The sequence below is a fragment of the Oryctolagus cuniculus genome, chromosome 5, assembly GCF_051225735.1.
Source record: "Oryctolagus cuniculus isolate XC-2025 breed Fujian yellow rabbit chromosome 5, ASM5122573v1, whole genome shotgun sequence".
Taxonomy (NCBI): Eukaryota; Metazoa; Chordata; class Mammalia; order Lagomorpha; family Leporidae; genus Oryctolagus; species Oryctolagus cuniculus.
Window position 1 is genome coordinate 35,433,861 of NC_142871.1, and position 26,946 is coordinate 35,460,806.

Genomic DNA, 26,946 nt, shown 5'->3' on the forward strand with positions numbered 1-26,946 from the left:
CAGACAACCCAGACCTTTACCACTTTAACAAATTCAGCTCATCTTAGTCATGAAACTTCAAAAGAATTTGGCTACAGGCACAGACTAGATATCACACATTCTAAAAACAGCAATATCAATCATTATGCAACATACTCTATTGCACAAAAAAATCATTTGCCTATTAGGAATAACCAATAACCACCCTTTCCAAATTAACAATAATTGACTATGGAGATGTTCTGGTTTATCAATATAAAATTGTTGAACTCGTAAGTAGAAGTTTGTTAGTCTCTCTTGAGTTTGTGTGTATATCTGCACATATATATGTATGCATATACATACACTGTGTGTGTACATATATGCAAAGAATATTTTCAATGGTTACTTAAAGGCTCTCCTAATATTCCTAATAGTATCACCTTAACTTTTTAAGGAAATTGAGAAATTTTTTAACTGTAAAAATACATTGATAGACTGCAAAAAATAAAATTTTAAAGGCAATTTTAAACTGAACAGAATATATCTGATATAAATGTAAAAGTTTTTGGCATAGCATTTTGATAAAATAATCATGAACAGCTATATTTTCAAATTTTTAAGCTGTCTCATTAAAATAACTTTTATAAACACATAATTTTGAAATGTGGGTTGGCATCTTTATTTTTCTGTTTAAAATTATACTCTATACAAAAAGAAAAACATATGTGTAACATGTTGCATTTTATCCTGGTATGTTTCATAACATTGCAGCAGCACTTTTGAGTTTTCAAATCTGTTGTTAAGTAGTTTTATATTGGCTCTATCGTACCTGAGCATTGTTATTAAAAAGCTTATAAATCACCTGTCCTCCAATTTTAATCCTAAAATGAAATTCTTTGTAGCCAGAATATAATAAAACACAAATAGAAGCATAATTTACACATTGAAAATGCAAATTATGAGAGTTCTGTTTGAGTAGATTTTCTATCAACTTAAATTAACAATTTGAATTACCTGAAAACTATGAAGAGCGTATGAGAAAACAGCTCCATATGAAATATAATTCACATGTACAATTACGTGGTCAGAAGAAACAGCCTCATTAACTGGGTAACTTCAAGTAAAAATTAGACCATTTCTTCCAAGAATTTTTAAATGCAGAACTTGATTGCCTAAATGGACAAGCAGTTAGGCAGTTAACTTGACAATTTCTGTGGCCCTATATATCTGTCTATCCTCTGAGGGTTCTTGTCATTCTCCATAGAAAATAATGCACCCAACAAGAGAACTCAAGGGTTAAAGAGTAAAGGATTGTAGATTAGGCCTATCTGTAGCGAATGTCTCATTCTTGGTAAACCTAATAAATAATTGAGATATACTTTCAATTTTTCCTCTTTGACCTCAATTAAAATGGCTTTCTGGAGAGCTTGTTCTAAGGACAATGGAGCCCGGTTTCCTCAGTGCACACTTATGAAGTCATCTGGCTTTTGTATTTCTTCAACAGCTGCATCACCTTTAACATTGGCTTACACAATTTCCCTATAGGAAAATGTGTGGCTGCCCTTGGACGCACACAACCACCTTTCTTCAGCAGGGTGGCTGGGAACGACCTCACAAAGTCAGAGCACACAACTCTGAAAATTCTAACCGCACTCATTTATAAAGAAATTGGATAAGGAAAGAGAGAAAGTGGAGATAAAAGCCTGGCTGCTTTCTCCCTCCACCTCCTGCATAAGAAGTTAAAACCTAAAGCACTGCATGAGTATAGCTGTGGGAATTTGCATTCTTTTGCGTCATTTTTGAAAACTGAACTTTTGGTTAGAAAACAGACAAAAAGCAAAATTAGGTGGTGCGACATCATTGATCAATTGCACGGCGCTTCAGTGAATGGTCACTGCAGCTAAGAAAAGCAGCAGGAAACTGGATAATGCTGACTGACGCTCAGGCGACCCTGGAAACCGAACGGGAAAACTTATTGGCTCGGATGATTTATCCTCCCTTTCCTGAAACAGGTTCCCTAAACATTCTAACTCTGGCAGTAAATCAGTTTTCACAGATACTTAGAAGGGGATATTTTCTCCTCCTGAATTGTTTTTTTTTTTTTTCCTCACAAGAAGAATAATACCGACATAGCTAACCTTACTTCCCTTGTGTTGAAAGAAACTACTCTTTAAGACGGTGTTACTATTGTGAAAATTCACTCACATCTCTGTCCCCTCATGCAGCAAAACAACAGTTTTCACTTGAGACTCCAGAATACAATGATACACTTAATCCATTTCAACCAAATATGCCAATGCTTCTCAGTCAAGGTCTGAATCAAAGTACATGGTCAAGTGCACACACAAATGAGGTGGAAGGCACCTCAAAATTCAGAACTTTTTAAAGAAGTTAAACTTGATCTACTATAATTGTTCTAGAAAGAAATCAATCCCCCTACGTGAAGGGTAATACTTGTTCTCTTAAAAATACGAAACACTTATCATTGATATGCCCACATTTCAAACTGAAAAAATCAAACTTAACATAACATTTCAAAACAAATTACCAAGGGAAAAAAAAAAAACCCTTAATTTGACTGGTATTAGTTTTAAAATCCAGTAGCAAATATCTATTAGGAGAAAATTGCTCCTTAATAGTTTGTAGTGAAATGTAATCTATTAATTATCAATTATCTTGTTACCTGCATTTCTCTTAGCATTAATATAATGGAATTAGAACAGTGCATTTTTATGAAGAAAACAAGGACAATATTTCTTTAAGACTTAAGCATGGGCAGATTCTGAATTTTCTTTATCTACTTGTTCAATTTCTATGTACATATTTCTTCTATTGTTCTCCATCTAAAACTGCCAAAAATCTAAACAAGTCATTTTAACTAGAGAAATATCTTTCTCTGAGATACAACTGTCTCTATTTAAACATATGACCACCCATTTAACATAATAATGATAATGCTCCATTCAAAAGCTAAATGCAAACTTACCTCATTCAAAGTCAATTAAAAAAAAAACTGAAATGAATTCCAGTTGTATTGGGAAGTAAGTTTTGTGTGTGGGTGTGTGAGGTTCCACAGCCAATAAATTCCAGTCTGCAGTATCAGTCAGTAGAATGAAACCTGGTTTGTGGATTACAAAATGTTCTGAGAGATTCGGTCTCTAACCAACATCCAGGTAACCTTAAAAAACACCTAGCTCTGGCCTGAACCTCTGAGCTCCAGGAGTTGTGTGGTTATGTAGGTTAACTAGGAGGAGACCTGGATAGTAAACACTCCTGGCTCTGACCAATGGCTTTCCACGCCCTTCTGTTTATAGTAAGATGACTCGCGGTCCGAGGTCACCCTCATCAGCAGCCCCCTGGCTTTCCCTGGGATGTAGTGTAGAGCATTTGTCCCGAGGTGCTTTTATTGAAATCACATCTACTGACTGCTAGATCCTGTCAACCTGCTGCCACGCCGACACAGTCACAACCTACTCGTTTGACTACTCAAAGAGTTAAATTGCTGAATTGAATTTCCAAAAAGCAAATTTTACTTTAAATTTCTTATAAAGCCGAACATTTCTGAGTACTTCATGGCAAGTTAATATCAACAAGGATGACCCTCTTTGAGATACTCCAACCAGAATTTTTTTTTGTTTATTTGGTGGTGTTTTTTTTTTTTTTTTTTTTTTGGATGAGGGACAAGACAAGCTAAGATTTCACTTTCATTATGACTTCTCTCAAGAAGTACAAAACTTTCTTGTCCCTGTAAGCACACTTTCATGTCCACAAAATTAGAAGATAATTGTAGTCTCATTTAATTCATTTTAAATATATTTTCACTTGAGGTAGGGGAAGGGTTGGAAGCAGTCAGAAATGCACACACAGAGATTATCTTCTGATATAACACGTTCTCTAAAATAATGCATTTTCACATTTACAAAGAAGAGTAGGGGTATGCTAAATTCTTGTGAATAAAAAGGTACAACAGCTAAACTCAAATCTTAAAGGTAACACAAATAAGTCTATTATCTGGCCTAACGCTAGTTTTTTTTTTTTTTTTTCCCAAAAGCTTATAAAAAGGCTTTATTTAGCGAAAACAACATCATGCAACTTTCACCTCTCATTTCTTTAAAACATGTCTCACTTGTCTCCAAAGAAAGTCTGAATTCATCTCCCAAGGTCTTCATTCAGTATTTCAATGTAACACTTACATGCATTATGGGAATTACTGCCTCCAACTTGTTTATACAATTCTGGGATTATTTCTTTTCCTTTCGTTGTTCTTGATCTTTACAGTTTGGCCCCAAATGATATAGTGACCTACAGGCTAAGAGCAAATACCTCCTCTAAGTAATTTGTAACACAATTATTTTTTAAGCCAAATTCATTTTCAAGGGAGCAACTGAGTGAAAAGTCATTTCCTATGTCAAGTTTAGGCAGTACCACAGAAACCCCAGTTGCTTAGGAACTGCAGACGGCGCTCTCTCCCCACTAGAATCGACTGCTGTGAAACTGGATAAGCAGGAGCCTTTCACCTCCAGCACAGGTTCAGCCCAGGTTTGAATACAAAGGTTTTTTTTTTTATATATATAACAAAGACTTTTTATATAAATTTAAACAAATTTAAATTTCAGTACAAGGCTAAAACGACAGAAAACTGTCTGACTCTACTGAAGTCTATAAAATGAGCCCATTGATTTATGTATTGTAAGTTTGTTTTCATTTTATTTGAGAGGGACAGAAAGGGAAACAGCCCATCTGCTGGTTCACTCCGAAAATGCCTGCAACAGCCAGGGTTCGGCTAGGCCAAAGCCAGGACCTGGGAACTCCATTCAGGTCTCCCATGTGGGTGGCAAGCACCCAAATTCTTGAGCCATCACCTGCTGCCTCTCAGGGTCATTAGTAGGGAGCTGGAATTGGGAGTGAAGCCAGAACTCAAATCCAGAGTGCACCAAGTGGCATCCAAACTGACCTTCAATTATTTTATTTTTAAAAAAGATTTATTTGTTTATTTGAAAGGCAAAGGGAGACAGAGAGATCTTTCATCTACTTGTCCACTTCTCAAATACCCACAATACCCATGGTTCAGCCTGGCCAAAGCCAGGTGTCACTCCCCGTCTTCGTGGAGGAACGACACAGGACCCTGCGCTGTTCTTTCATCTGCTCGGCCCTCCCCGGGTTTGCTGCTGGTTCTTCCCGGGTTGGCTACCGACCCTTCCACCTCTGTGGAAGGGCGGTTCCCTCTAGCCACTTTTCCCCATTTCCGCAGGGGAGCGGCACACTGCCGGCCGGCTCTCTCGGGGGCTGCACAGGTGTTCCTTCAGATAGATGTTCCCCTTAGATGTTCCTGGTGCATGTTGTCTCTCTCCTCCTTTATAGTCCTCTTCCACCAATCCCAACTCTGCTACCCACACGCCGAGTACGCTGCTCTCCTCCAATCAGGAGCAGCTCCTGCAGCTTGTCAAGTTGGTGAAAGGCAGCTGGGTAGAAGCTGTTTGCTCCTCTCCCAGCGCCATATTGTGGGAGAGCAGATGCATAGAATAAGTCTTAATTCCAGTAACTTAGTCTAGTCCGAGTTGCTCCCAGTTGCTCCCCACACCAGGAGCATGGAACTCTATCCAGGTCCCCTACATGGGTGGCAGAAATCCAAGTACTTGGGCTATTATCTACTGTCTTCCGAAGTCTATTAGTAAAAAGCTGGATCGGAAGTGGAGTAGCCAGGACTTGAACTGGCACTCCAATATAGGATGCTTAACTCACTGCACCACAATGCCCATTCCCTTGATTATTTTAGAATGCAACAATCCTATTTGGACAGTTCTTTGTTCTTAGTAGGGCTAGGGCCACTAAAAGTAATGTTTTTGTAGCCAGATCTTCTCAAACAGAGCTTCCTGAATATCGTGGTATAAATCAGACTTCTTAAGTTCAACAGAATATGTTTGGAAATGGCTGCTTTCTTAAGGGACTATTACTCATTCAATATTTTCTAAATGCTTATGAGTTCCAGAAACATTCATTGAAGCAAAATACATCTCTGTTCCTGTTATAATAGAGACCCAATGAACCATGTCCAGAATTCTGAGGAGGACAAAATAAATTGTTCATGCCCTAATGAAGGCTGTCTGGATTCGAATTTTCTTTCCCAATTTCCAGGCAGGGGAAGGAGGATGTGGAAACAACAAGCAGAGAGTAACTGTCAATGTAAATGTGAAGATAAACAAACATCATTGGCAGTTCAAATTCTTAATGAGTACAAATAATTACAATTTTTCTAAGAAATACAGTCTTTCTTGTAGTTTATGCCAGACCATCAAAGTGTTCTTAGGAACATAAAAGTAAAAGGCATACCTTTACTTTTTACTGTTTTAACTCAGTAAGAAAATTACATAGATGATTTTCAATACATTTTGTGACCAGAGACCATGGGGATGCCCTCCTGATTCCAACATACCATGTTGTGATCTAAAACAAACATGTAAATCATTCTTCCCTCATGTTGGTTTCTCCAACTGTGAAAGGGAGGCTTCCATCTCAGAGGGTCAATGGTATAGTATTTGTATTTTTCAACATGAACCACTACTTTAGAATACTGCTCCTACCAAACGATTTCATTTAACATTAACTGTTTCCACTAGTATATTTAAAATCAAGCGTATAACTGCCAATCAAAACTGCCAGTTATTATAACTTACTGTAGGTACAAATGAATTAATAAATTAGCCAAATCAAAGGAACGAGGTGTTTTTAAAAGCCTGCAGAGTCCTATTATGGGAAAATGTTTGGTTTCCTTTATGTTTCAAAATGTTGAAAATGGTACCCTGACCTCCAAAAACTGTACAGCCCTTTTGATTTCACCTTTCAATGATTTAAGTGCCCTCATTGAGGGCCTGCCCCACATTCTGATAAAAGTGATGCTATTAGGAACTGCTGACAGCAGATACATTAAATAGCACTGACTTGCACATTGCTGGTGCTACATTGGCATTTGCTGAATGCCTGAACAGCCTTCAAAGTAATATGCAAAATGAGATTAAGTTTAATCAACAACAACATCTGTTAGCTTTAGAAAAAGTCTTGCCACATTTTTTTTTTTTTTTTTTTTTTTTGGTAAATAAAGAAAACAAATCTGTTACTGCAGTTTCATGAGGTACACCCTTTATATTCCCCTTGGCTACTCACCTCCCGCATTCCCCTTAACTTTAGCACAAGCAGGGTGTTTGGGAATGCCTGCTCTTCTTTGCCTTCCCATCGCCATGGTGTTCTCTCTCTCTCTTTTTTTAAAGATTTATTTATTTTACTTGAAAATCAGAATTACAGAGAGAGAAGGAAAGACAGAAAGAACTTTCATCTGCTGGTTCACTTTCTAAATGGTCACAACAGCAAGAGCTAGACCAGGAGCCAGGAACTTCTTCCAGGTCTCCCACCTGGATGCAGGGGTCCAAGAACTTGGGCCATCTTCCAGTACATTCCCAGGCACATTAGCAGGGAGCTAGATCAGAAGTGGAGCAGCTGGGACTTGAACTGGCGCCCATATGAGATGCTAGCACTGCAGACAACAGCTTAGCCCCCTGGGCCACAATGCCAACCCCCATGGTGTCCTCTTTTGTACTGTCTACAAACTATACCAGTTACCTTAGCCAGGCTACTGAACATAGTATCTACAGTAGAATATTACATTTAAAAAAAACTAAGAAAGCCTATTTTTAAATAAATATTTAGTAAATCATGACCACATCATTGTCTAGCCAATACCATATGAAATCAATGCAGTAATTACACTTGCTATTTGTTTAAGTTTCTTCCATCTGTTTCTATTAAGGTTGACAAACTCTGGTACAATTGGGGACCACATAGGTTATTTAATGGAGTGAAGCAGGTCAAGCAGGTGAATGCATGATTCAAATTCAAATTCAAATTCTGTATTTCCTCCCCAGGCAATTTATCCAGTCCTATGCTTTAAATACAATCTCTATACTATAGATTCTCAAATTCTTACCACTATCTGAGAGCCGTTCTTTCCTATCTCCTGCCTGATCTATATCTCTATATGAATATTTATACAACCATATCAAGTATTGATGTAGCCTGCAGGGTCTTTACAACTTCTCCACCCTAATCCTATCTTTACTGTTCACTGTGCTCTATATTAATAAAGCCAGAAGCCAGAGTCACTGAGTCCTCTCTTCCTTCAAACTCTATTCTAAATCTTCCATCAAATGTAATTGGCGAAAACTTCAAAATATCTCAATTCTGTTCACTTCTCTCCATCTCCCTAGTCATCCCCTCCAGGGAAAACCATTGTCATTTCCTATTTGGATTACAACAGTAATTGCTCCAGGCAGACTCCCCACTTTTACTGTGTTTTCTGGAGTTTGTATTTATCTATTTGTCACCTATTTATCACAGGGTCAAATCTATTAATTGTGTCTTCATATTTTCTACATTCTGATGCTCTGACATTTATGGACTCACTGAGGACAGGCTGCCCTTCCCAGGGCTAATCATTTCTTAGAGGTACTAAAGAGGTTTGCCCTGGAGTCTGCAAACTAACCAATCCAGAGAGGATACCCCCAAGGGTGTCTGTCCTTTACCAACTTCTCACACACTAAGTCCTATTTCTCATGCCCTAAATCACCTAGGGCACTTAAGGACCACCTCTATGGCCCAAAGCACATGGAAATTATTCAAACTAGCCAATCTGATAACGTTTCCTCTGCTTTGCATTCCAGGGCAGGACTCCAAATAGCAGGATTAGTCAAATTTGTAGAACTGACCTTGGTCATGCCCTATAGGTTACCACATGAAGTCAGCTGAACAAATCTCATAAACCATCCAAGTCAACCTTAGAGACCCAGGTAGCTTTATCCTGAATTTTTATATTGCCTTTCTACCTAGTCTGAGTTACTAATCCAGGTATAAGAGAATATATTAGCAGTTGCAGATACCAACATGCCCCACAAAAGGAAGTCTAGTGCAATTCTGTCATCTGTAATCAACCTGATGGTTGACTTGAGCCTCATCCAAGTACATTTTGTGGCCAAGATGGTTTTAATGATCACTTCAGCTAAAATCAGGAATTAATTCTGTATCACATTTTCTAACTGTGGGATAACAACCCACAGGGCATGAATTATTAATGAGTCAGTTACCCCTCCATGAAGCTCCTCTGAATGACCAACGGTAGCTTCATTTTGGACAGAGCTTCATATTTGTCTCAAGACTCTGATTTACAATCCTTAAACACTCAAATATCTCAAGACATCATTAATATGAAAGTTTTCCAAACAAATACAATACCAGGTATGCACGTAGAGTCCCATAAAGTACTGTTTATAATGTTAGAATCCCATAAGTGGGACTGACATCAGTTGGGTAGGCACAGATGGATGGTACCTCCAATATGGCTTATAGAACAGTGGGTAGGGATTAAGATTTCCAATTCATTGCTAGGAATTGAGACTAGTACATGTTTTCAGGGCCAGTCAGTTCAATCTGTCCAGGTTATCTTCAATACTAACCAGTAGCATTTATTTGCACCATAGAAAGAATGAAAGACAATTATGGGAAAAATTAGGAAGACATTTGGAGGTGTTTGTGGACTTCTTTGTATGGAAGGTAAAGGATCTGAGCCACCTCATGGTGTTGTGGATAGATTGTGTGGTTCGTTTAAGGGAAATGATGTTCAATTCAAGTCAAAAGTGCTTGGAATGGGGGTGGCACAGCCAGCATTTAGTTGAATTAACAGTGCTTTTTAGAGCTTGGGAGAGCTAAAACAGGACATTTTCCTTCCAGGTAAAGGCTCTAGGAGTGGCTTTGAGGGATGGAAAATCAATCATGTCCCTTCAACACCTGCACTTCTCAGGTGTACAGTTTCCTATTCATAGGCACTTAAAGTTGTTGCTCCCTGTCACCACAAAACCATGCTTCACTTTCTGATATGTACAACTTCGCCATTTCTCTTAACTATTCACTATTCACACACAGACCTCTCGCTCCAGAAAGACCAGGAGTAAAAGGAACTAGGTCAATTTCATAAAACTTTAGAAACCCAGACATTACCCAGCATTGATCTGACTGATTCACTGAAGGGGAACCTGGTGAGCTGTTTATTTAACCATGTGACCAATATCATTATGATCCAGATGCTTCAATCCAACAATAAAATTCAAGTGGCTGAACCAAAATAAGCTTGAATTGCTTTTCCCCCTCTTGGGCAAGCTGCCACCCACAGAGTGTATTACCAAATCAGGTTCCCTGGGGTAGCTATTAGGGAAAAGAAAAAAAAAAAAACCATTATGTCTATAAGTGATCCAGATGATATCTCTAATTTCCAAATGATTTTATAGACCTTCCTACCCCTTTCATCCTGAGTATAACCAAGAAAGAAGCCAAAATGAAGATGACTCGAAACTGGAACCAGTTTTATTCACTAACCAAATTGTCTTACTAATGTGTGTAGACCAGGAGGTGGTCAGGGTAGAAGAGTTTTAAATCTTTTGAGTTGATTTTAAGAAGCCTGTTTCAACACTCAGCAATATAAAATGCCTATGAACAGTAAGGAACAAGGAAGGGCCATCAAACACCTTAGCTCTTAGCCCTTTCTTCTTTGATACAAGATGCCCCATCTTAAGACTTACATAAATTAGTTTCAAGGGCCACAATAGCATGGTATGGAGTTGGCTAACTGGACCTGAAAATGTCTTATAGCAGCGGCGTGCTACTGACAATCCCAAGAGGGGTTCCAATTCAGTCCCTCTTTCAGGAATGGACAAGGGTGACCCCTGGACATCTGATGTGTCTCATCAAGACAAACTAGTCCACTGTTGGCAGGAGACAAAGCTGCCATGCCATCACCTAGACATCAGGAACTCAGTGTCCTTGACTTAGAATCCAGCCTGTGACCCTGCTGCACGATATGCCCAGCATGATGACAAAGCAGTGGTCAAGCTGCAGGTGCAAGCAGATCCAGAGTTTGATTCCAGTTGGTTCTCATTAGAGAACAGGCTTTCATAATCTATGAATGATTCTGATTGTTCAACCACTTCCACAACTTGCAATCCCAGAGTGATACTTTTAATCTGCCAGTTGGTAGCTTTTTATGTAGCAGAACAAACAATTAAGTCAAAAGCAACACTCCAAGAGAAATGAAAATACATTGTTTCATTAAGAGGTATATTAGCCAGAACTATGAAGATTGAACACTAACCACAGAGACAATGTCTATTTTAGTTCTGAAGAGCTGATGGGGACGCTAAATACCCACAGCAGCTTGGTGGACATCATTAGGTAAGATAGCCAACAACTGATAAGTAGACCAGGCCCAGGCATCTAGAGCACTCCTGTGAAATCAGGTAGCAGAATGGGGGATGATCATAGGTGCCATTTTTTTTTTTCATGTGAATTTAAGATACTGCTGGTGTCAGGCTGGCTGCATTAATGAATGCACCACTTCATTTGACAACTTGATTTGCTGGGCCCATTTCCATCTTATTACTAAGTATTAGTTGGCCAACTCCAATGTGGGAATAGCAGACTAAAGACTTACATGACCTCCATGGGCCTGGCATTCAGTTCGACAGGAGCCTGTTTCAAAGGAATGCACCTGATATCCATGCCAGGGGTGTGATGAGGCTGGAATCCCTGGGGTTATCTCCATGTGGAGGCTGCCTCCTTTTGCCAGAGGTTCAAATTAGAAAAATTATTTGCTGGGCTTGAGCACAGCAGTTACAATGCTACTTGTGACACCCACTTCCCACATCAGAGTGCCTGGGTTCAAGACTTGGCCAAGCTCCCAATTCCAGCTTCCTGCTAATGAGCATCCTGGGAGGTGGCAGGTAATAGTCCAAGTGGTTGGGACCCAGATCAAGCTGCTGGCTTCTAGCTTCAGCCTAGCTCAAGCTTGGCTGTTGTTGGCATCTGGAGATGGAATCAAAGGAGGAGATCTCTCTCTCTCCCTCTCTCTTTCTCTGTCTCTCAGCTTTTCCAAAAATAAAATGAAGAAAGATTTTACAAGTGGAAAATTATATTATTAAAAAAAAAAAAAGAAAAATCTTCAGAGAGCCAAAGATCCTAAAAAGTCATCAGGGCTGTGGGACCCCAACAGTACCAGTACTTCTCTCTATGAAGCTCTTCCTGATCGGGAGAATCTGAGGGCCTAGTAAGCAAACATAGAACAATCATGCAAAATTCAGCTGTGAGTCTGACAGCAGTAGTGAATACTACACTGAACTGGCTCAATGGGCCCCACCCATTAACAATGAGTTAAGTTAACAATGTCTGTTAACTTCCTTTCCCTATTGCAAACACTGCTTGAGCCACCTGAGCTGAATCCAGGCATTCCCTCCCTCCATCTGGTGGGCAGGATGGAGAGAATTGGGTACTTGTATCTAAAAGCATCATGATGGGGCCAGCGCTGTGGAGCAGCAGGTTAACGCCCTGGCCTGAAGTGCCGGCATCCCACATGGACACTGGTTCTAGTCCCGGCTGCTTCTCTTCCGATCTAGCTCTCTGCTATGGCTTGGGAAAGCAGCTGAAGATGGCTCAAGTCCTTGGGCCCCTGTTCCCACATGGGAGATCCGGAGGAAGCTCCTGGCTCATATAGGCACAGCTCCAGCCATTGCATCCAACTGGGGAGTGAACCAATGGATGGAAGACCCCTCTCTCTCTCTGCCTCTCCTCTCTCTGTGTAACTCTGACTTTCAGATAAATAAATAAATAAATAAATCTAAAAAAAAATTAAAACAAAATAAAAGCACCATGAAAGTTTTAAGCCTCTCCTTTTCTCAGAGTTCATTGGCATACACAAATTGGTGCATGAAAAGTTTAGTCATCCTTCGGGATAGCAAGAAATCAGTTCCACTCCTAAATATCTTTCTCCCTAAAGAAGCTGACTTTGTAACAATGGGGAAAGGAGGGATCAAGGGACTGGGGGTGAGGACAGCTCTGTGTTAGTAAACAAGGTGTACTGACTTTCGGTTTTCATTGGCAGCCAGCTCAGGGCTCAACCAAATGAACTTCTAATGGTTTCAATCCATGCAAGCTTCTATATTTGGCAACAGGATCATCATTACTGACAGCATCTGTTTCAGCCTGGGGAACCCCTACACTTTGCAGCCATGCCCACTTTCTGGCTATGGCTATGGTGTTTGCTGTATTTGGTTGACTCGTATTTTATTTGTACAGTAGTAATTTTCTTTAAGGAGTCTGGTTTAATTGAGGGCATTTGCTAACATGACAACTTCTTTAAGTTCTGTATGTTTCAATATAACAGCTGTGAGAGTTTTGCAAGACTGTGGGATGACTGTAAAAATCTGTCTAGATTCCAGAGCTCAGTTTCTCATTGTCTAATAAGTCACATTTATCAGCATTATCAACCCCTAAAGAAGTAGGCAGGCATACAGGCTAAAATTGATTAGATGTGAAACTGGAAGACCACACCTTCACCATGCCCCTGTGTGACTTCCCGCCCTACCTGATACCTTTGCCACGCCCCTGTGTGACCTCATCCCCCTACCTGGCCACACCTGGGTGCCAACCAGCCAATCAGGTTAATTAACCACTCCCCTTTGGAGGTGGGTTAAAAGCCTAGGACGTGATGTGTCTGGCCCCTTCTCTTCTTCCCTGGCCTCTTGTCAGTAGGGGGCTTTCTGTAGCTCTGCACCTCCAGGGTGCATGGCCTTCCAGCCATGTGCTCTAGGCTTCCTGGCTTAGATGCTGATCCATATGGCTGGTTCCTGGTGCTTGGTATGAACCCAGATTTACCTCTCAATAAAGCTCTCACTCTCCTATGCATCTTTCTCACTAAATAAAAGCTAAAAGCTTAAAATGAATAGCAGTTAAAGGTGCTTGTTGCACATGGCTTTTGGCCTGCTCTCTGAGTGGTATGGACGCTACCCTAGTTTCCAGACTTTCCCCTCTCTCCAACCTGAACTAAACCCTCACTTTCCTAGCTACCTCTTGTACTAAATAAAAGCTTAAAACGTACCATGCTGCCTCGTTTATCTGTGCCAGTATTTAGAATTCTTCTCTAAATATTAGGCAAGAACCCTCTTGGGCTTACTAATATTGGGGATTTATTAGTAAGCATATGGTGAAATCGTATGGCACCCCAAATTCTGGTAGCATACATGGCACCCCAGATAACACTTCTGGATAATTTTAAAGGGTCACATTTGTGTGTAAAATTTAGGGGGTCATGTCCGATTTCAATTCAGGGTAGCAAAAGTTTCAATGTGAATAAATACTTGACCTATGGTTTTCATGGGGGTTCTCCTGTCTCAAGATCTTCCCAAGTGTTCTGTGCTCCATATGACAGCTCTGACTGACTGCAAGAAACTCTGAGACCTTTTGCTCAGCTCTCCTAATGGGTCTCAGGCTTGCGTAATAAAATGCAAGAGGGATTAAGCCTTAAAATGTCCCACCTATGAGCAAAACTCCAAGGTGAATATTTCCATAACAGAATTATACACTGCATATTTCATTTTCTCAGGGATCATATCAAAATTACAGATATTTGCTTGATTTCTACCCACTGTGGTTGCAAATTTCCCTCCTTTCATGCTCAGGGTACAAAATACAAAATCATGAATACTGTTTGGAGAGTGTCAGAATATCCTCTAGACCAGGATGTCTCTTTGTACTACTTATCACAATGAGTAAATCTATAGCTAACTATTGTCAGTGAACTTCCCATAGCTAGAACAAGATTAACAACATAAGAACAGCCAGGATGCCTTCATACAGCTCACTTTGGACCTATCTGGATTGCAGCCATTTCTCCAGTTCTTCCCATTAATGTAATAAAACGGAGAGACATTTATTTCCTTCTTGACCAAACAATTTGGTAACATGTTCGCTAATGATGCCCATGAATTTCCCTCAAGTCTCATTATTTGGCCAGTGAGGTTCTCTCTACTTCTCTTCCAGAAAGTCATGTCTTTATTAGCATCTTTTCCTCATCACTGCCAAGAACTGAAGGATCTGAGTACCTTATTCATAAGCTAAAAAGTCAGCCTGCCACAATTCCATGGATGCTGCAAGAATGCATAAGAATACACATTTTCTTATAACAGTAATGGAAGCCAGAATAGTAGCATTTTCTTGTGACTGTTCCACAAGTTTCAGTTCTCACATGGTGGCATGGTGTCTATAGATGCAATGAGGTGCATTGAGCAACACAATCATGAGCTCCAATGCTTTCTAATGAATAGTAAACATGCCTGCTCTTCATTGCAAAGGACATTTTCTTTTTTATTTATTTATTTATTTATTTTTATCTTTTATTTAATGAATATAAATTTCCAAAGTACGACTCATGTGTTACAATGGCTTCCCCCCCCATACCGTCCCTCCCACCCACAACCCTCCCCTTTCCCACTCCCTCTCCCCTTTCATTCACATCAAGATTCATTTTCGATTATCTTAATATACAGAAGATCAGCTTAGTATACCTTAAGTAAGTATTTCAACAGTTTGCTCCCACACAGAAACATAAAGTGAAAAATAATAGATGATTTTTTTTAAATGATGATGAAATCAGATCAGACCTATTGTCATGTTTAATCCCAGTGAGAGTCAAGTTGGGAATTGATAATTTCTTTTTTTTTTTTTTTTTTTTTTACAGAAGATCAGTTTAGTGTACATTAAGTAAAGATTTCAATCGTTTGCACCCCCATAGAAACACAAAGTGAAATATACTGTTTGAGTACTCGTTATAGCATTAAGCCTCAGTGTACAGCACGTTAAGGACAGAGATCCTACATGAGGAGTAAGTGCACAGTGACTCCTGCTGTTGACTTTACAAATTGACACTCCTGTTTATGGCATCAGTAATCTCCCCATGCACCAGTTATGAGTTTCCAAGGCTATGGAAGCCCCTTGAGTTCTCCGACTCTTATCTTGTTTAGACACAGTCATAGTCAAAGTGGAGGTTCTCTCCTCCCTTCAGAGAAAGGCACCTCCCTCTTTGAAGACCTGTTCTTTCCACTGGGATCTCACTCACAGAGATCTTTTTGCCAGAGTGTCTTGGCTTTCCATGCCTGAAATACTCTCATGGGCTTTTCAGCCAGATCCGAGTGCCTTTAGGGCTGATTCTGAGGCCAGAGTGCTATTTAGGACATCCGCCATTCTATGAGTCTGCTGAGTGTCTCACTTCCCATGTTGGATCACTCTCCCCTTTATTTATTCTATCGGTTGGTGTTAGCAGATACTAGACTTGTTTATGTGCTCCCTTTGACTCTTAGTCCTTTCATTATGACCAATTGTGAACTGAAATTGATCACTTGGAATAGTGAGATGGCATTGGCACATGCCACCTTGATGGGATTGAATTGGAATCCCCTGGTATGTTTCCAACTCTACCAATTGGGGCAAGTCAGCCTGAGCATGCCCCAAATTATACATCTCTTCCCTCTCTTATTCCCACTCTTATGTTTAACAGGGATCACATTTCAGTTAAATTTCAACACTTAAGAATAACTGTGTGATAATTACAGAATTAAACCAGTCATATTAAGTAGAACAGACAAAAAAAAATACTATGAGGGATAATGTATTAAGTTGTCCATTAGCAGTCAGGGCTATGCTGATCAAGTCACCCTTTCTCATAGTGTCCATTTCACTTCAGGAGGTTTCGCAAAGGACATTTTCTTTATTATACTGGACAGCAAGTATATGTGCCCTTTGTGTGAGAGAGGCTCTATCACTTTCTTAAAAGGTTTTTCACAAATTTCCTAACAACAAAAAGGCAGTTGATGTCTTCACTCACCAAACATGCAGAGATGTGAGACACATGGAAAGTTTTCTTTCAGTACTCAAAATAAAGCTTTCCTGTGAGAATCGGGTATTACAGCCTTCCCTTGTGATTATTCAGAGACAGAGGGGTCTCTGAAGGTTAAATAAACTCTTCCTGGACCACCTTCTTCAGATGTAGCCTGCCCTCAACACGCACACCCTTTTCCTCCTCTATCCTCTGGTTCTGGGGACAGAAGCCTGATAGCAGTTGTTCAGTAAAGACAAAGAAATGGTAAGCATGATTTAAGCTTTGGATGCAAGCACCGCTCTCCAAGCTGGCTTTATGAACACCTGCACTGCCCCTTCTATCGAACTCCTTTGATTATTCATAATGGATTCAGAGTTTAGGGTAATAGTCTGAGAGTGGTTTCTGACATCAAGTACTTGACATAAATATCCCACCCACCGGAATGTGTGTCATTTAATGGGTACATATTTTCTAAGTTAAATTAATTTTAAAAATTACAAACAGTATTACAACACTACCTGACCAATGGAAAACATATTCAGAGACACAGAGGCTTACCCCCAAACATCAGTAATGCCTTATGATACTAATATTGATCTGACAGTTTTACCTAACAGAAAAAGATAAATAAATGCAAAACAAACCTTACTTTTGACCAGAAGAAGTCTCAAAGTTTGCACACCTAAGTTCACAGACTATATTAATTGGAGGGTTTACTGGGCTCTTATTAAAAGGTGATTTAGCCTAAAATCAAAATATGCCAATTTCCATGTCTTAAGCTCCTAAAAACAGACAAGGGAACAGCTGACATCAGTGACAGAGCACCTTGAAAGGCAAGAAAACAGATTCGGACATAAGAATCCAAAAGATCTTTATGTAAGGGCATTTGGTCTTCCACACCCCAACTGTCCATTTGAGTTTCAGTTCATTAACTGATTGCATAATGATGGCCCTGGACAAAGTATGAAAATGTTCAGCCAAGAGATTTTCACAGCAGAAGGAGCCCAGGACTAGGTGTGAGTGACTGCGGTTATGATCTCACCTACTGGCAAGGTGACCTTGAGCAAGTCAGTCTCCTTAACCCTCAGTGCCCGGACTTTATAAACTGCGCAGGACTCCACATACTACGGCATATGAGTCTTTTCCATATCTCCTGTATTCCAGTCACCTTGGATTTCTGTTAGTTTCATGGAAACAAAAAGGGCCCTTTTTCCTATCAAGGCATCTCATCACCTCTCCAGTGCCCAGGATGCCCTTGCCTACATTCTGTGAGATTGGTGGCCTCGTACTCCCCTCCGATGTCAGCTTGCATTTTGCTTTCACAGAGAAACCTCTCCTGACTGGTCTAACTAAGGTATTTTCCCCCAATCCTTCTCATAACATCCTTATATTTCTCTTCTTAGCTCTTAGCACAATGCATCTGTCATTCATTTGGTTTCTGACCTATCTAAAGTCTATCTTACTGCTAGCTCATACACTCTGAAAACTGGACCTATGTCTGTTTCCCCATCAGCTTATGTACAGAGCTTGGCAGAATAACTGGTGCATAGTATCACTTAACTTGTTTTTGTTAGTGATTGAATGAAAGGATATGTAAATGTAAAGTAATATGGGGGGAAAAGCTGCTATAATCCAAAAGTTGTACATTGGAAATTTATATTTATGAAATAAAAGTTAAAAAAATCCTAATTTAATTAGTCAGAGACTACTTTGACAAAAAAACAATAAATAAGCATTTTACAAAGCAGATATATGTGAGATATATATTTTAAATGTTTAATCAAAATGTTCCAACTAGAAAAAAACTGTTTGCTGTATAAACAGATAAAGCCTAGCATACGAGAATATCCCAACTAGAACTGATGATTTCTTTCTGCGGTGAGTTTCATACAGAAGTATGACTACTTAAATGCATATTCCTACAACTTCACTTACTCATTTTCTCATTTGATCATGTGAGATAGTTATTAATCAATTTCACTGAAAATGGTCATAAAAATTCACTTATTTAGCGACTTCATCAAGGCCATCAAAACAATATTCAATAGTTCAGATTCAAATTCAGGTCCTCAGACAAAAGCCCCATCCACTCAAGTCCATTCCACTACCTCTGCCTGAAAAATAAGGATTTGATCAGAGAGCTGAGTAACAACATTTTGGTTTCTTCCTACCACATTCGTTTCAGAACAGTGTGTTTTGCTGTGAAAACATACACCCCAATAAAACCAGCAGGCAGTCAACAGCAGCTATGAACTTATCAGTGGTGTTCACTTCAAGGCTTGTTTACCTTTAAATCTTGTTTTAATTCAAATCACATTGAAATGAAAATGTATGGCACCAAGAGACAACAATATCTAAGGTAAACAAAGCCTACAAAATGAGTATGTGTTTGGATGATACAATTATTTTCCTCAATACGTAAGTGTTTAATATAAAACATAAATTAGTCAAACTACATCAATGTGACTTGAATATTATGTAAAATTGTTTCTCCCAAAATGACAGTAAATACCACTATAATATGACATTATTGCCCCCAGGACCAGCATTGTGGCACAGCAACTTAAGCCACCACTTACAATGTCCACATCCCATATTAGTGTGATAGTTTGGCTGGCGCATGACAGCCAGATGCTCTGCTTCAGATCCAGGTCCCTGCGAATGTGCCTGAGAAGTTACTGAAAGACAGCACAAGTACTTTGGCCCCTGAGACCCAGCCAGGATGGAGTTCCTGGCTCCTGGCTTGGGCCTGGTCCACACCTGGGTGTTATGGCCTTTTGGAGTGAACCAGTAGATGGAAATTCTCTGTCTCTCTCTCCCTCCCTCTCACTCTCACTCTGTCTCTCCATCTCTTTCTGCCACAATTTTTTTTTTTTTTTTTTTTGACAGGCAGAGTGGACAGAGAGAGAGACAGAGAGAGAAAGGTCTTCCTTTTGCCGTTGGTTCACCCTCCAATGGCCGCCGCTGCAGCCGGCGCACCGCGCTGATCCGATGGCAGGAGCCAGGATCCAGGTGCTTTTCCTGGTCTCCCATGGGGTGCAGGGCCCAAGCACCTGGGCCATCCTCCACTGCACTCCCTGGCCATAGCAGAGAGCTGGCCTGGAAGAGGGGCAACCGGGACAGAATCCGGCGCCCCGACCGGGACTAGAACCCGGTGTGCCGGCGCCGCAAGGTGGAGGATTAGCCTATTGAGCCACGGCGCCGGCCTCTGCCACAATTTTTAAAAAAATTTTTACAAATAATGTAGGCACAGACAAAACTGAAAAAGATCTCCGTATTCTCACACAACTCAAAACAAACAAAACATTAGCAAAGAATGCCCATCCCTTGTGTGAATATCTCTTCAAAGAAATAAGTATTAATAAGAAGAGGGCTGTTTCTGAATAATAGGTTCTGAGACTGTGAAAACTGCTGTAAAACAGTGTGGCTATTTTGACCTGCCCTGGAAATCATATTGGATTTATGTCGAGTTCTGAAATGGATAATGTGAGAATGGAAAAATATTTTAGGATGTTTCTGTGAATAATTTTTTCAGTTCAGAAACTATGTTTGAGGGCCAGCGCTGTGGCATAGCAGGTGAAGCTGCCACCTGCAGCGCTGGTATCCCATATGGGCACCAGTTCGAATCCTGGCTGCTCTACTTTGATCCAGCTCCCTGATGATGGCCTAGGAAAATAGTACAAGATGGCCCAACTCCTTGGGCTCCTGCACTTGCATGGGAAACCCAGAAGAAGCTCCTAGCTCCTGGCTTCAGATCAGCCCAACTCAGGCCATTGCTGCCATTTGGGGAATGATGCCAGTTGGGGAGGATGGAAGGCCTCTCTTTTTGTCTCTGCCTCTCTGTAGCCCTGCCTTTCAAATAAATAAATAAACCTTAAAAAAAAAGAAAGAGATGATTTTTCAATTAGATCATCTATCATAATTTAACTATAGTGGAAAAAGTTTACCTCCCTAAAATTCACTTTGCTACTTTAACAACATTTGTATATTTTGCAGAATAGATATTATGAGTCCCACACAAAAGTCTATCCTTTTCTTTGCTAACAAATGGAGGTGGTCAAATATATATGGGAACAGAATACCAGTTATTTTTTTGCTGACTTTCTATAATAGAAAATAATCTCTTAAAATATGACTACCACAGTTTAGTAAGGCTTGGCTTAATTAAAAAGGAAAAAAAAACTGAAGGAAACTTTCATGAGAGTAACAAATACGAACCATTACATATATTCTAATGGTAAATACATGAGTGCAAGAAAAATCAGTGGTTCACCTTTAAATATATATAACAATTCTTAACCAAGTTTACCATGAATGATGAATGCAAATGGAAATTTGAGCTTCAATTCATGCTTTAAATGAACTGAGCTTGACTGAGAATTTCCAGAATCTAATTATTAGCTCTGAAAGTAGGAATTTTCTAAAGATTTTTTTTTTTTTGACAGGCAGAGTTAGTCAGTGAGAGAGAGAGAGACAGAGAGAAAGGTCTTCTTTTTTTCCGTTGGTTCACCCCCCAAATGGCCGCTACGGCCAGCACGCTACGCCAATCCGAAATCAGGAGCCAGGTGCTTCCTCCTGGTCTCCCATGCAGGTGCAGGGCCCAAGCACTTGGGCCATCCTCCACTGCACTCCCTGGCCACAGCAGAGAGCTGGACTGGAAGAGGAGCAACCGGGACAAAACCAGCGCCCCAACTGGGACTAGAACCCGGAGTATCAGTGCCGCAGGCGGAGGATTAGCCTAGTGAGCAGTGGCGCCATTCCTAAAGATTTTCTAACATACTCCACCAGGCATTAGTTATAATAGATATCTATGGTAACTTAGCGATTACTAGTTAGGTATATGTTACTGAGTTTTATCTTATTTTTCAGTGAGTAATTTATGATGCTACAGTAAGATATAAATTGCATTTAAAAGACTCACTGCATTTTCTCTCTCTTTAAAACATACTGAATAATGTTTTGTCACTTTGAGTGGTACTAGATAGTAGATAAGTCATTAGTAATCTTAATATAAATTTAATAACTTACATGTATTATTCCATTTGAGGGAAAAGCAGGTAAATGTGGATGGTAAGTACACATACTGGAATTTTGTGTCCCTAAACCCCCAAAATTCATATGTTGAAGCCCTACCCCACAACTAAGGAATAACGGGAGATGAGGTCATTGAGAAGCTACTAGGGGGAGATGAGGTAACGAGAGTGGGGTCCTCATGGTTGAAGCAGTCTCTATCATTAGACACACCAGAGAATTTACGTTCACAGGTGCACATCCGTGTTCCCTCTCCTTCCCTTCTCTCTCTCTTTCTCATTTCACCAGGGAGAAGACAATCCCATCTACAAGCCAGAAAACAAGCCCTTACTCAAAACTATCCGTGATAGCACCTTGATCTTGAACTTCCCACTCTCCAGACCAGTGAGAAATGACTTTAAGCTATCCAGTCTATGATATCTTGGTTCGGCAGCCCAAGTGACTGCTTGTAAGACAACATGTAACTGTAAACCAGAACACTACTGAAAAACATATTTGTACCAAAAGCATGTCTTTTATTGTATTTTACATTCTAGATCCTGAATTCTTGAAGCAGACAGTATAAAATATTTTTCAATATAAGAAGCTTAACCTTTGAACATAAATAATGATAGGGAGCTTTTCAGAGACCTTATGAATGGTATTTACATAGCAATGTCCAAAGACAAGCCATCATAATGAAGCATGAGACCTGGATCCATCCCCAGGAAGCTGTAATTAATAAGGACTATATTACCAGACCATTTATCTGAACTTTTATTAGGATGTTTGTACTCTCAGACAGTAATTTGTTGTCCTGTCTAAAAGCTGTGCCGTTAGTCTTATCGAGAAGCTGTGAAGATTCTAGGTTCTACTGAAAGGCCCTATTTTTAATATTTCCTACAACCTTTCACATGAAAAAGGAAAAAGCCAGACTCTACACCTCAATCTATTTTCAGTGGACATGAGCCTTTTATTCACACAAAAGTTGAATGCCTTCATAAACAAATGCAGTTTTCAAGTTTCATTTTTTTTTTTCCTGGCACAATGTTAAATAAACTGAAGAACTCTACTCCTTTTTTCCCTATAAACTATTCTTGTCCCAAAAGTTCTCACAGGAATGCATTTTAAAATTTTCTTGGACATACTTATAAAAGACTTGACAGAAAAGGAAGGGAAGCAATATAAGGCAGTGGAAATAAATCATATCTCAATTTTGTGGAATTCTTCATCAGAAAGAAATGAGATAAAATAACATTATGATGATTGAATGAGGTGACAACCAAAAGCACATAGCGCAGAGGAAACATTCTGGGGAAATGAGTCAGTCTTCATCTTCTTCTGCTATTACAGATATCATTATTGACGCGACTTTCAAAAAAACTATCTATCACTACTCTGACTTTCAACAATAACAACAATAATATTCATTATTATTATGATTGGTGATATGTTCAGTCTCCTGGTAGTCAAAGATTGCAACTTCACCTCTCTAGAATTCCTAGGTATATGAAGTCAGAATCTGGTTGACATTTTGTCACAGAATCTGTAAGTTAGAATTTCTAACACATACATAAAACCTTGACCTTAATTTACTGATATATATGCTATAAGCATAATCACACTTTTCTTAAAATACTGTGGCATATACAGAGTATTACCCCTTATAATTTACTTAGATCAAGCTGTAATTTAACATTATAAGCATTTTAGGTGGGCATTTACATCAGGAAGTCCACATTCTTTGAGGTATTATGAAAAGTTTGATGGTATCTGATCTTCCATCAACAAATAACTTTCTTTAAAATCAGAATACTTATTAAGATCAGAAATTGAATTTCACTGATGAGAACAGTGGCCTCCCAAATAGCATTATAATGGTGGGAAGAGCATACACAAATAAAATTAAATTTATTCAAAAATACATGCTCACTACAATATTTTAGCAATGTTCACCATTCTTGCATTAACTGAGTATAAAAATTTAAAAAGTTGCGGTTTCGCCTCACCCCGGTTAGAATGGCTCACATTCAGAAATCTACCAACAACAGATGCTGGCGAGGATGTGGGGAAAAAGGGACACTAACCTACTGTTGGTGGGAATGCAAACTGGTTAAGCCACTATGGAAGTCAGTCTGGAGATTCCTCAGAAACCTGAAGATAACCCTACCGTTCGACCCATCCATCCCACTCCTTGGAATTTACCCAAAGGAATTTAAATTGGCAAACAAAAAAGCGGTCTGCACCCTAATGTTTATTGCAGCTCAATTCACAATAGCTAAGACCTGGAACCGACCTAAATGCCCATCAACGATAGACTGGATAAAGAAATTATGGGACATGTATTCTTTAGAATACTATACCGCAGTAAGAAACAACGAAATCCAGACATTTGCAACAAAATGGAGGAATCTGGAACACATCATGCTGAGTGAAATAAGCCAGTCCCAAAGGGACAAATACCATATGTTCTCCCTGATCGGTGACAACTGACTGAACACCAAAAAGGAAACCTCCTGAAGTGAAATGGACACTATGAGAAACGGTGACTTGATCAGCATAGCCCTGACTGTTAATGAACAACTTAATACATTATCCCTCTTAGTAGTTTTTTTGTCTGTTCTACTTAATATGACTGGTTTAATTCTGTAATTATCACACAGTTATTCTTAAGTGTTGAAAATTAACTGAAATGTGATCCCTGTTAAACATAAGAGTAGGAATAAGAGAGGGAAGAGATATATAATTTGGGACATGCTCAAGCTGACTTGCCCCAAACAGTAGAGTTAGAAACATACCAGGGGACCCCAATTTAATCCCATCAAGGTGGCATGTACCAATGCCATCTCACTAGTCCAAGTGATCAATTTCAGTTCACAATTGATCATAATGAAAGGACTAAGAGTCAAAGGGAGCACATAAACAAGTCTAGTACCTGCTAACACTAACCGATAGAATAAATAAAGGGGAGAGTGATCCAACATTGGAAGTGAGATACTCAGCAGACTCATAGAATGGCAGATGTCCTAAATAGCGCTCTGGCCTCAGAATCAGCCCTAAAGGCATTCGGATCTGGCTGAAAAGCCCATGAGAGTATTTCAGGCATGGAAAGCCAAGACACTCTGGCAAAAGATCTCTGTGAGTGAGATCTCAGTGGAAAGAACAGGTCTTCAAAGAAGGAGGTACCTTTCTCTGAAGGGAGGAGAGAACCTCCACTTTGACTATGACCTTGTCTAAACAAGATAAGAATCGGAGAACTCAGAGGGCTTCCATAGCCTTGGAAACTCATGACTGGAGCATAGGGAGATTACTGATGCCATAGACAGGAGTGTCAATTGGTAAAGTCAACAACAGGAGTCACTGTGTACTTACTCCTCATGTAGGATCTCTGTCCTTAATGTGCTGTGCATTGAGATTTAATGCTATAACGAGTACTCAAACAATATATTTCACTTTGTGTTTCTATGGGGGTGCAAACTGTTGAAATCTTTACTTAATGCATACTAAACTGATCCTCTGTTAAAAAAAAAAAAAAAGAAAGAAATTATCAACTCCCAACTTGACTCTCACTGGGATTAAACATGACAATAGGTCTGATCTGATTTCATCATCATTTAAAAAAAATCATCTATTATTTTTCACTTTATGTTTCTGTGTGGGAGCAAACTGTTGAAATCCTTACTTAATGTATACTAAGCTGATCTTCTGTATATTAAGATAATCGAAAATGAATCTTGATGTGAATGGAAGGGGAGAGGGAGTGGGAAAGGGGAGGGTTGTGGGTGGGAGGGACGGTATGGGGGGGAAGCCATTGTAATCCATAAATCGTACTTTGGAAATTTATATTCATTAAATAAAAGTTAAAAAAAAAAGGGAAAAAAATTTAAAAAGTTGCAACTTTTTCTTTTGAGATGATGAGTTTGGCTGACTCTTTTTTTTTTTTTTTTTAACGATTTATTTATTTATTTATTTGAAAGTAAGAGAAATCTCCATCCACTGGTTCCAGGGCTGGGAGCCAGGCCAAACCAGGAGCTAGGAGCTTCATTCAGGCCAACAGCAGGAAGCTGGATGGGAAGTGGAGCCTCCAGGACACATCACAGGCAGTGATATTGTGCTATGTCAAAATACCAACCCCTAAACTACTGAAGATTCTGATTGCATAATGGCAGCCATCAGATGAGATAATCCTGTCTTTGGATTTATGACATTCATCTCCATGACATCTTTCACATATGGTGATCACAGTATCTGAAAGGTCACAGGGACAAGCCTTGTGGTATAGCAGATTAAGTAGCCACTTGGGACACTTGTATTCCGTATCAGAGTTCCAGTTCAAGTCCTTGCTGCCCTGCTTCCAATCCAGCTTACTACTAATGCATCCTGGGAGGCAGTATATAATGGCCAAAAAATTGGGTCTTTGCCATCCACATGGGAGACATGGAGGGAGTTTCTGATTCCTGGCTTGGTTCTGGTCCAGCCTTGGCTACTGTGGGCATCTGAAAGTGAAACATTGAATGGAATCTCAATCTCTTTCCTTCCCTCCCCTCGCTTCTTCCCTACTCTTCCTCTTCCCTCTTTGCCCCTCTGTCTCTGTTTTTCAAGTAAAATGACAAATATTTTTTTAAAAGGACATACTGAAGGCTGGAATTCCCTTGAGACTACAGAATAAACTATATGCGGACATTTTTCCTTTTGCTAATAAATATTAAGTGAATATTTATAAACAAGGCAGACTTTGAGTTGAGACTTCTTTAATTTTTATCTGGAATCATTGATTGGGGGGAATGGTGAATAACCTTCACTTATTTCAGAATTAACCCCTTAATAAAACTGAGGAAATGTTATTTCATACCACACAAACACAAGCACACACACATTACAGAATTACAACCACACTTACATGCCAAAATTGTTCTCAGGCAAGATGTAAAAATAAAATGATTAGTAACAGTCAATTGAGAAACATATATGCATTAAATGGACATGAAGGATTGACACAATAACAATCATAATGCATTATTTTGAAAATTTTTTCCATTGCAGGAGAAATCAATATTTTCAGCACAACTTACAGTCATGATTTATTAAAATGCCTATGCAATTTATTTCGATGTAAGAACTTATTACCCACAAGAGGATTCTCTTAGGCCACGTTTGCTTTCATTTACAGTAAGTTTTGAATGTGCTATCATTTGGACTTGTTGATACATGCCCAAAATATTGTTAGTGTTGGG

The 26,946-nt window shown here is 39.5% G+C and overlaps 1 protein-coding gene across 31 annotated transcripts in view; it reads right to left on the reverse strand.

Moving 5' to 3' along the window:
- EYA4 (EYA transcriptional coactivator and phosphatase 4) overlaps positions 1–26,946 on the reverse strand; it is a 341,780-nt gene that overhangs the window by 149,006 nt on the left and 165,828 nt on the right. For 2 of the 31 annotated variants that reach the window (XM_070073550.2, XM_089332665.1), the window contains exon 1: positions 2,948–3,203. The exons of 27 other annotated variants lie outside the window; for them this stretch is intronic. The gene's annotated coding sequence lies outside the window, so the exon portion shown is untranslated. Of the gene's footprint in view, positions 1–2,947; positions 3,204–26,946 lie in introns of those variants that run through there. 2 more of the 31 variants (XR_016233730.1, XM_070073547.2) reach the window with 2 other exon arrangements.